General features: G+C 40.7%; 1 long non-coding RNA gene across 1 annotated transcript in view; it reads right to left on the bottom strand.

Annotated features, from left to right (window-relative positions):
- Nucleotides 1–9,184, bottom strand: part of LOC110272261 — a 21,292-nt gene extending 12,108 nt beyond the window's left edge. Inside the window, exons 1-2 of the long non-coding RNA XR_002363387.1 lie at nucleotides 9,174–9,184; nucleotides 7,113–7,115 (exon numbers count right to left, since the gene is read on the bottom strand). This is a non-coding gene — a long non-coding RNA (uncharacterized LOC110272261). The remainder of the gene's footprint in view (nucleotides 1–7,112; nucleotides 7,116–9,173) is intronic.

Raw genomic sequence — 9,426 nt, 5'->3', positions numbered from 1 at the left:
TCCCTCTCTACCTATTTTTCTTCCCTCTTCTCACCCCTCTCACCGCTCCTCTCTCTCCGTGCGGCGACCCACCATCCGGCAAGCTGACCACCATTCTTACCTTCTCTCTTCTCTTTTTACCTCTCATATTCCCTCAAACGCTTCTGCCCCCCAGCTCTCGTCACTGCCACAGAGAGAAGCTAAATTTCTCTGCCCTGCATCGTTCCGCCACTCGGGCCGCTCTCTGCGCCGCCGCGAGCTCAGCCGGCCACCACCAACTCTGGGCGGCACTACTTCTGCTCTTCTTCCCCTTTCTATTTCCTAGTCTATCTCTGCTACATTCCAGGTCCCTTGCCTCATCCCTGCTTCCTGCTTTGTTTCTTTATTTTCTTTTATTTAGTTAGATTGCTGATTAATTCTGTTTGTTAGGATAGATAGATATATATGCTGTTAGGTAGCTAGGTTGTGGTTAGAGGATTCTAGGTCTGATAATTGCTCCGTTCTTGATTATCCAACATGGCTTAATACTGCTTGTTTGCTAAATGATGTTGGTATGATCATTGCTGTGCTGTTTCTATTTCATGTGACCTGATTCTACCTGCTGTCCTACTGAACTGTACTTGTGAAATTAAGTTTGATGCTGCCTCTGTACATGCAATCCATGCTTTTCTCATGTTAATTGCAATTTTTAGATTCATGTGCTTATATTTTGCTGCTACTTGCTGCCCAAATTTCTATAAATTGCTCTTTTAAACTTGCTACTTAAGAGTTGAACGTGGCACTTTTCAAATTCTTGCAACCTTCTTCGCCTCTCCTCTCTCACAGTCTCACTCAGCCACTCTCCTCCTTCCTCTCATCGAGCTCCTCCTCACTCCCTCACTTTCCTCTCTCTAGCCTCTGAATGAACACACTAAAGAATGCAGAGAAGACAGAAGAGAACCCGAACGTAGCTTGGAGGAAACACCGAACCAGCCATCTCTCGTCGCCATTCCTCAACGTCCAGCCACCGCCACTGCTACAGCCTCGGCGCAACGTCGCCCTTGTTTGCCGCGAATCCGCCTCCTTTTTGGCCAAGCTTCTGCGTCTGTTTTTTGGCCAACCCTTGTTCTGCCCTTTTTGGCCAACCCTTGTTCGAGCTGCTTAGCCCTCTGTTCAGTCCTCTACGCCGCGTGTTTGAGCCTCTGTTCAGCTTCTGTTTTGCGGCCTTTCAGCCACCGTTCCGCCATTGTCTGCCTCCATTCAGCCATCTCTGTCGCAATTTAAAGCTCCTCCCTTTCCCTGTACTGTTTGAATTTCAGAACTACTCCATCCTAGGGTGATTTTTTTTCATTCTTCTTGTTCTTTCTTATATTAATTATTCAGTTATTGTTTTTTCTATTGTTGTTTTCATGGTTAGTATGTTTTCTAGTTTTTATTTTGTTGTTAGTTTGCTGTAGTTTAAAATGTTAATTGTTCTTGTTATTTTGATTTTCAGTTTTAATTGATCTTATTAACTTGTTAATTTGATAAATTATTGTTTTGGTGCTTTTCTCTACCTTTTGATTGTTATATTGTGTTTTTCTGTGGTTGATTTAATAAATTGTTCATTGAGTGGAAGATGAAAACTTGCCATGGTAAAATTGCTCCTGCCATGTTAAAACTGCTCCTATTGGTTTAGGATGGCTCAATCCATGCTTCCAAAGATATTCTACCACCATGCTTGGACCTTCTCTCTGAGGTTGGTCCTATGATGATTAAGGATGTAAATCTTGTGACCCACTTTAGGAATTTCTTTTTCATATTCCTCACTAAGTCGTAGTGATATGTATGCCTTTGATCCCATAGCCTTTGTATTGTTGCATATTGGTAGATAGAAGGTATCAAATTTTGTGACATATCTATTATGTTGCTGATCTAGAAAATTGGTCACTTTATTATATTTCCTAGAAACAATACAACTGCTAAAGCTATAAACCAGCCAACATATTTAAGGATATCTTTTAGTGGTGCCATTGTGAGAATGGTTGAATTCTTGTCTTCTCTCTCTGGAAAACTTTATTATAATTTTTTTAAGTTTTAAAAACTGTTTTAACATTCTTATGCACTAATAGCTCTTAGGTTTCATAGAATTTGATTGACCAATAATTTTAATAAAAAAAGTTTAGTTCATTATACCTATTCCATTCTCCTAGCATCTAGTTATTACCTAACATGTTAAAATTTTAAGTTCAGTCATGGAGAATGATGGCAAAGAGTCGGATAAGGATGGTGATCAATCTGAGGATTTAAGTGTTGAGTATGAGTGCAATTCCAATGAAAGTGATGATATGGTGGATGTAACTGTAGATGAAGCAAAGGCAGATATAATCAATGCTGATGGGGATGAAACGTTGATAACTGATTTGACCATTGAAGACATATGGGGACTGGTGTTTGATACAGAATCTCAAGTTTGTGAATTTTATGCCAAATATGCCAAGTGCTATGGATTTGTGTTCCGAAAAGACTTGAAGATGATGGATGCTAATGGCAACATTAATACAAGACAGTTGGTTTGCAATAAAGCAGGAGAAAGACATTGGAAGCACCTTAAAAGGGACAATCGCAAAGGGAGCATAGGGTAATTACTCGTGTCAACTGCAGGGCGAGGATTTGGTTCATTTGTCTCTATAGAATGGGTAAGTAGAAAGTCAGTGTCTTTGAGAGTGAACACAATCATCCACTGTGTCCACCTAAGTACATACATCTTATTGCTGCAAATCGTGGGCTTGATGAGGCTGATAAAACACAAGCAGACAACTTGCGAGCATGTGGTGTTAAAACTTGCCACATAATGGGTTACATGGTTTCCCAAAAAGGTGGATATGATAAAGTGGGTTTTACCAGCAGAGACTTACATAACCACATTAGTAAGACTAGGCGTGGCAAAGTGAAAGACGGTGATGCATTTGCTGCGTTGGCCTATCTGTTTTCTAAGGCAGACAGTGACCTGTTATTTCTAGGAAAGTTCACCTTAAAGGTGGTAGGTTGGATAATTTGGTGTGGGCTGATGGAGAAAGCGTTGTTGATTACGAATGTTTTGACGATGTACTGGCTTTTGACACCACTTATAAGAAAAATGTATACAACAAGCCCTTAGTCATATTTTCAGGGACCAACCACCATGGCTAGACAACTATCTTTGGATGCGCTCTGCTCTCAGATGAAAGGTCCGAAACTTTCAAGTGGACACTGAAGGAATTTTCGGAAATCATGTCAGAAAAACTACCCGGAGGCGTTGTGACAGACGGAGACCGTGCTATGAGAGAGGCTATGTTAGAAGTATTTCCTGGTATACCACACCGCCTTTGTGCATGGCATCTCCATCATAATGCGGTACAGAATATAAAAACAAGCATTTTTGGGACGATTTTAGTGTATTATTGTATGGACAGTTTACCGTACAAATATTTGAACGGAGATGGAATGAGATCATATCCAAATACGGACTTGCCGAGAATGAATGGGTCCAGGGCATTTATAATGACAGAATGAAGTGGGCTACCGCATATTTGAGGGAGCACTTCTTTGGCCGCATAAGAACTACATCACAGTGTGAGGGAATTCATTCATTATTGAAGAACTATGTTGACAGTAAAACCAGTCTCCTTGAATTCATGCATAAATTTAGTGAAGTACTAAGGCATTACCGAAACAACCATCTTACTGCTGACTTTGAAACCTTTTATAAGTTTCCTATTTTGACTACGTGCTTGGAAAGTTTTGAGAAACAAGCTGCTGAACTTTATACAAGAAATATTTTCAAACTTGTGAAAGATGAGATAGAAGTAGCAGGTGCCTTAAATGTGACTGAATGCCCAAACAGTGGAGACATTGTTGAGTACAACACGAGTGAGTATTTTAATCAGTAATGGGAATTTAAAGTATTGGTATGCGAAATTGCTACTCAGATTAGGTTGTAAAATTATTTGTTCGTTCTTTCCCTGGCAATGGCACCAAAAACGGATGCACAGAACCATGGTCCAAACATAACTTCACAACTTCGCACAACTAACCAGCAAGTGCACTGGGTCGTCCAAGTAATAAAACCTTACGTGAGTAAGGGTCGATCCCACGGAGATTGTCGGCCTGAAGCAAGCTATGGTCACCTTATATCAGTCAGGCGGATATCAAATGGTTATGGAGTTTTCGAATATATATAATAAATAAACAGAAAATAAAGATAAAGATACTTATGTATATCATTGGTGAGAATTTCAGATAAGCATGTAGAGATGCTCTCGTTCCTCTGAATCTCTGCTTTTCCGCTGTCTTCATCCAATCAGTCTTACTCCTTTCCATGGCTGGCTTTATGTAAGGACATCACCGTTGTCAATGGCTACTTTTCATCCTCTATGTGAAAATGGTCCGATGCGCTGTCACTGCATGGCTAATCATTTGGAGGCATCACCGTTGTCAATGGCTGCATCCCATCCTCTTGTGAAAATGGTCCAAATGCTCTGTCACAGCACGGCTAATCATCTGAGGTTCTCGATCATACTGGAATAGGATTCACCCTCCTTTTGCGTCTGTCACTACACCCAGCACTTGCGAGTTTGAAGTTCATCACAGTCATTCAATCCCAGAGTCCTACTCGGAATACCACAGACAAGGTTTAGACTTCCCGGACTCTCATGAATGCCGCCATCAATCTAGCTTATACCACGAAGATTCTGATTAAGAGACCCAAGAGATACTCATTCAATCTAAGGTGGAACGGAAGTGGTTGTCAGGCACGCGTTCATGGGGGAATGATGATGATTGTCATGTTCATCACATTCATATTGAAGTGCGAATGAATATCTTAGAAGCGGAATAAGTTGAATTGAATAGAAAAACAGTAGTACTTTGCATTAATCTTTGAGGAACAGCAGAGCTCCACACCTTAATCTATGGAGTGTAGAAACTCTACCGTTGAAAATACATAAGTGAAAGGTTCAGGCATGGCCGAATGGCCAGCCCCCAAACGTGATCACAGGATCAAAAATACAATCCAGGATGTCAAATACACTAGTAAAAAGTCCTATTTATACTAAACTAGTTACTAGGGTTTACAGAAGTAAGTAATTGATGCATAAATCCAGACTGCAGCGTAGAACTGGCGTTCAACGCCCTTTTGCGTCATCTAAACTCGGCCAAAGTATGGATTATTATATATTTCTGAAAATCCCTAGATGTCTACTTTCCAACGCAATTGGAAGCGTGTCATTTTGAATTCTGTAGCTTCAGAAAATCCACTTTGAGTGCAGGGAGGTCAGAATCCAACAGCATCAGCAGTCCTTCTTCAACCTCTGAATCTGATTTTTGCTCAAGTCCCTCAATTTCAGCCAGAAAATACCTGAAATCACAGAAAAACACACAAACTCATAGTAAAGTCCAGAAATGTGAATTTAACATAAAAACTAATAAAAACATCCCTAAAAGTAACTAGATTCTACTAAAAACATACTAAAAACAATGCCAAAAAGCGTATAAATTATCCGCTCATCACAACACCAAACTTAAATTGTTGCTTGTCCCCAAGAAACTGAAAATCAAATAGGATAAAAAGAAGAGAATATACTATAAATTCCAAACTATCAATGAAACATAGCTCCAATCAGATGAGCGGAACTTGTAGCTTTTTGCCTCTTGAATAGTTTTGGCATCTCACTTTATCCATTGAAGTTTAGAATGATTGGCATCTATAGGAACTCAGAGTTCAGATAGTGTTATTGATTCTCCTAGTTCAGTATGATGATTCTTGAACACAGCTATTTTATGAGTCTTGGCCGTGGCCCTAAGCACTTTGTTTTCTAGTATTACCACCGGATACATAAATACCACAGACACATAATTGGGTGAACCTTTTCAGATTGTGACTCAGCTTTGCTAAAGTCCCCATTTAGAGGTGTCCAGGGTTCTTAAGCACACTCTTTTTTTTTTGCTTTGGACCTTGAATTTAACCGCTCAGTCTCAAGTTTTCACTTGACACCTTCACGCCATAAGCACATGGTTAGGGACAGCTTGTTTTAGCCGCTTAGGCCAGGATTTTATTCCTTTAGGCCCTCCTATCCACTGATGCTCAAAGCCTTGGGATCCTTTTTATTACCCTTGCCTTTTGGTTTAAGGGCTATTGGCTTTTTGCTCTTGCCTTTTGGTTTTAAGAGCTTTGGCTTTTTCTGCTTGCTTTTTCTTTTTCTTTCTCTATTTTTTTCGCCATTTTTTTTGCAAGCTTTGTTCTTTGCTGCTTTTTCTTGCTTCAAGAATCATTTTTATGATTTTTCAGATTATCAAATAACATGTCTCCTTGTCATCATTCTTTCAAGAGCCAACATATTTAACATTCTTAAACAACAACTTCAAAAGACATATGCACTGTTCAAGCATTCATTCAGAAAACAAAAAGTATTGTCATCACATCAATATAATTAAACTAAGTTCAAGGATAAATTCGAAACTCATGTACTTCTTGTTCTTTTGAATTAAAACATTTTTCATTTAAGAGAGGTGATGGATTCATAGGACATTCATAACTTTAAGACATAGTTACTAACTACTAATGATCATGTAATGAAGACACAAACATGGATAAGCACTTAACATAAAGAAAACGAAAAAATTTCATGAAGGATGATGGAGTGCTCTTGATGTTCCACCCTTAGTTGTCCCATGTTGGAACTTAATTCTCCTAGGGTGGTGTTGATTTGCTCAAAATAGTTTTGTGGAGGAAAATGCATTTGAGGCATCTCCGGGATCTCATGGTGATGAGCTTCATGCGTCTCTTGAGATCCATGAATGGGCTCTCTTGCTTGCTCCATCCTTTTCTTAGTGATGGGCTTCTCTTCCTCAATGGGAATGTCTCTTTCTATGAAAGCTTCAACTGAGTAACATAAATGGTAAATAAGATGAGGAAAAGCTAGCCTTGCCCAAGGAGAGGGCTTTTCGGCTATTTTGTAGAGTTCAAGGGAGATGACTTCATGAACTTCTACTTCCTCACCAATCATGATGCTATGAATCATGATGGCCCGATCCACAGTAACTTCAGATCGGTTGCTAGTGGGAATGATAGAGCGTTGGATGAACTCCAACCATCCTCTAGCCACAGGCTTGAGGTCCAGTCTTCTTAATTGAACCCGCTTGCCTTTGGAGTCAATCTTCCATTGAGCTCCTTCCACACATATGTCCATGAGGACTTGGTCCAACCTTTGATTAAAGTTGACCCTTCTAGTGTAGGGGCGTGCATCTCCTTGCATCATAGGCAAGTTGAACGCCACCCTCACATTTTCCGGACTAAAATCTAAGTATTTCCCGCGAACCATTGTAATATAATTCTTTGGATTCGGGTTCTTACTTTGATCATGGTTCTTAGTGATCCATGCATTGGCATAGAACTCTTGAACCATTAGGATGCCGACTTGTTGGATGGGGTTTGTTAGAACTTCCCAACCTCTTCTTTGGATTTCATGTCGGATCTCCAGATACTCATTTCTCTTGAGCTTGAAAGGGACCTCGGGGATCACCTTCTTCTTAGCCACAACATCATAGAAGTGGTCTTGATGGGCTTTGGAGATGAACCTTTCCATCTCCCATGACTCGGAGGTGGAAGCTTTTGTCTTCCCTTTCCCTTTTCTAGAGGATTCTCCGGTCTTGGGTGCCATCGATGATAATGGAAAAACAAAAAGCTTATGCTTTTACCACACCAAACTTAGAATATTGCTCGCCCTCGAGCAAGAGAAGAAAGAATAGAAGAAGAAGAAGAAGAAAATATGGAAGAGAGAAGGGAGAGGTGTATTCGGCCAAGAAGGGGAAAAGAGGGGTGTGTTGTGTGAAAATGAGGAAGAATGGAGGGCTTTATATAGGGAAGGGAGGGGGGTAAGGTTCGGCCATAAGGGTGGGTTTTGGGTGGGAAATTGATTTTGAATTTTGAAGGTAGGTAGAGTTTATGAGGTAGGTTTATGGGGAAGAGTGGATGGATGTGAGTGGTGAAGTGGTGATAGGGAAGAGAGATTGAGGTGATTGGTGAAGGGTTTTTTTTGGGGAAGAGTGTTTATTGGGAAGAGAGGATGAATGAGAAGAGGGAAGAGAATGAATGGTGGTAGGTGGGGATCCTGTGGGGTCCACAGATGCTGAGATGATCCTGCGGGGTCCACAGATCCTGAGGTGTCAAGGATTTGCATCCCTGCACCCATTAGGCATGTAAAATGCCTTTGCATGCAATTCTGGCGTTTAAACGCCGAACTGATGCTTGTTCTGGGCGTTCAACGCCCAGATGCTTGTTTCTGGCGTTCAGCGCCAGCTCTTCCTCACTGTGCATTTCTTGCATCTGAACGCCAGGATGCTGCTTGTTTCTGGCGTTCAATGCCAGATCCATGCTCTGTTCTGGCGTTGAACGCCAGACAGATGCTCCTTACTAGCGTTTAAACGCCAGTAAGATCCTCCTCCAGGGTGTGATTTTTCTTCTGCTGTTTTTGATTCCATTTTCAATTTTTATATTTATTTTGTGACTCCACATGATCATGAACCTAAGAAGACATGAAAAAACAATAAAATAAAAATAAAATTAGATAAATAAAAATTGGGTTGCCTCCCAACAAGCGCTTCTTTAATGTCAATAGCTTGATAGTGGGCTCTCATGGAGCCTCACAGATGTTCAGAGCATTGTTGAGACTCCCCAACACTAAACTTAGTGTTTGGATATGGGAGTTCAACACCAAACTTAGAGTTTGGTTGTGGCCTCCCAACACCAAACTTAGAGTTTGACTGTGGGGGCTTTGGTTGACTCTGTAATAAGAGAAGCTTTTCATGCTTCCTCTCCATGGTTGCAGAGAGAGATCCTTGAGTTTTGAACACAAGGGAGTCCTCATTCAATTGAAGGACTAGTTCACCTCTGTCAACATCAATCACAGCTCTTGCTGTAGCTAGGAAGGGTCTTCCAAGGATGATGGATTCATCCTCATCCTTCCCAGTATCTAGGATTATGAAATCAACAGGGATGTAAAGGCCTTCAACCTTTACTAATATGTCCTCTACTTGTCCATAAGCCTGCTTTCTTGAATTGTCTGCCATCTCTAATGAGATTCTAGCAGCTTGCACCTCAAAGATTCCCAGTTTCTCCATTACAGAGAGGGGCATGAGGTTTATTCCTGACCCAAGGTCACATAGAGCCTTCTCAAAGGTCATGGTGTCTATGGTACAAGGTATTAGGAACTTTCCAGGATCCTGTTTCTTCTGAGGCAATTTCAGTTGATCCAATGTATTTAGTTCATTGGTAAACAAGGGAAGTTCATCTCCCCAAGTCTCATTACCAAATAAATTGGCATTCAGCTTCATGATTGCACCAAGGAACTTGGCAACTTACTCTTCAGTAACATCCTCATTCTCTTCAGAAGAGGAATACTCATCAGAGCTCATGAATGGCATAAGGAGGTTCAATGGAATCTCTATGGT

Source organism: Arachis ipaensis, chromosome B05 (genome assembly GCF_000816755.2).
Source record: "Arachis ipaensis cultivar K30076 chromosome B05, Araip1.1, whole genome shotgun sequence".
Lineage (NCBI taxonomy): Eukaryota > Viridiplantae > Streptophyta > Magnoliopsida > Fabales > Fabaceae > Arachis > Arachis ipaensis.
Note: the sequence above shows the minus strand (reverse complement) of the source record. Positions and strands in the feature narration are given on the sequence as shown.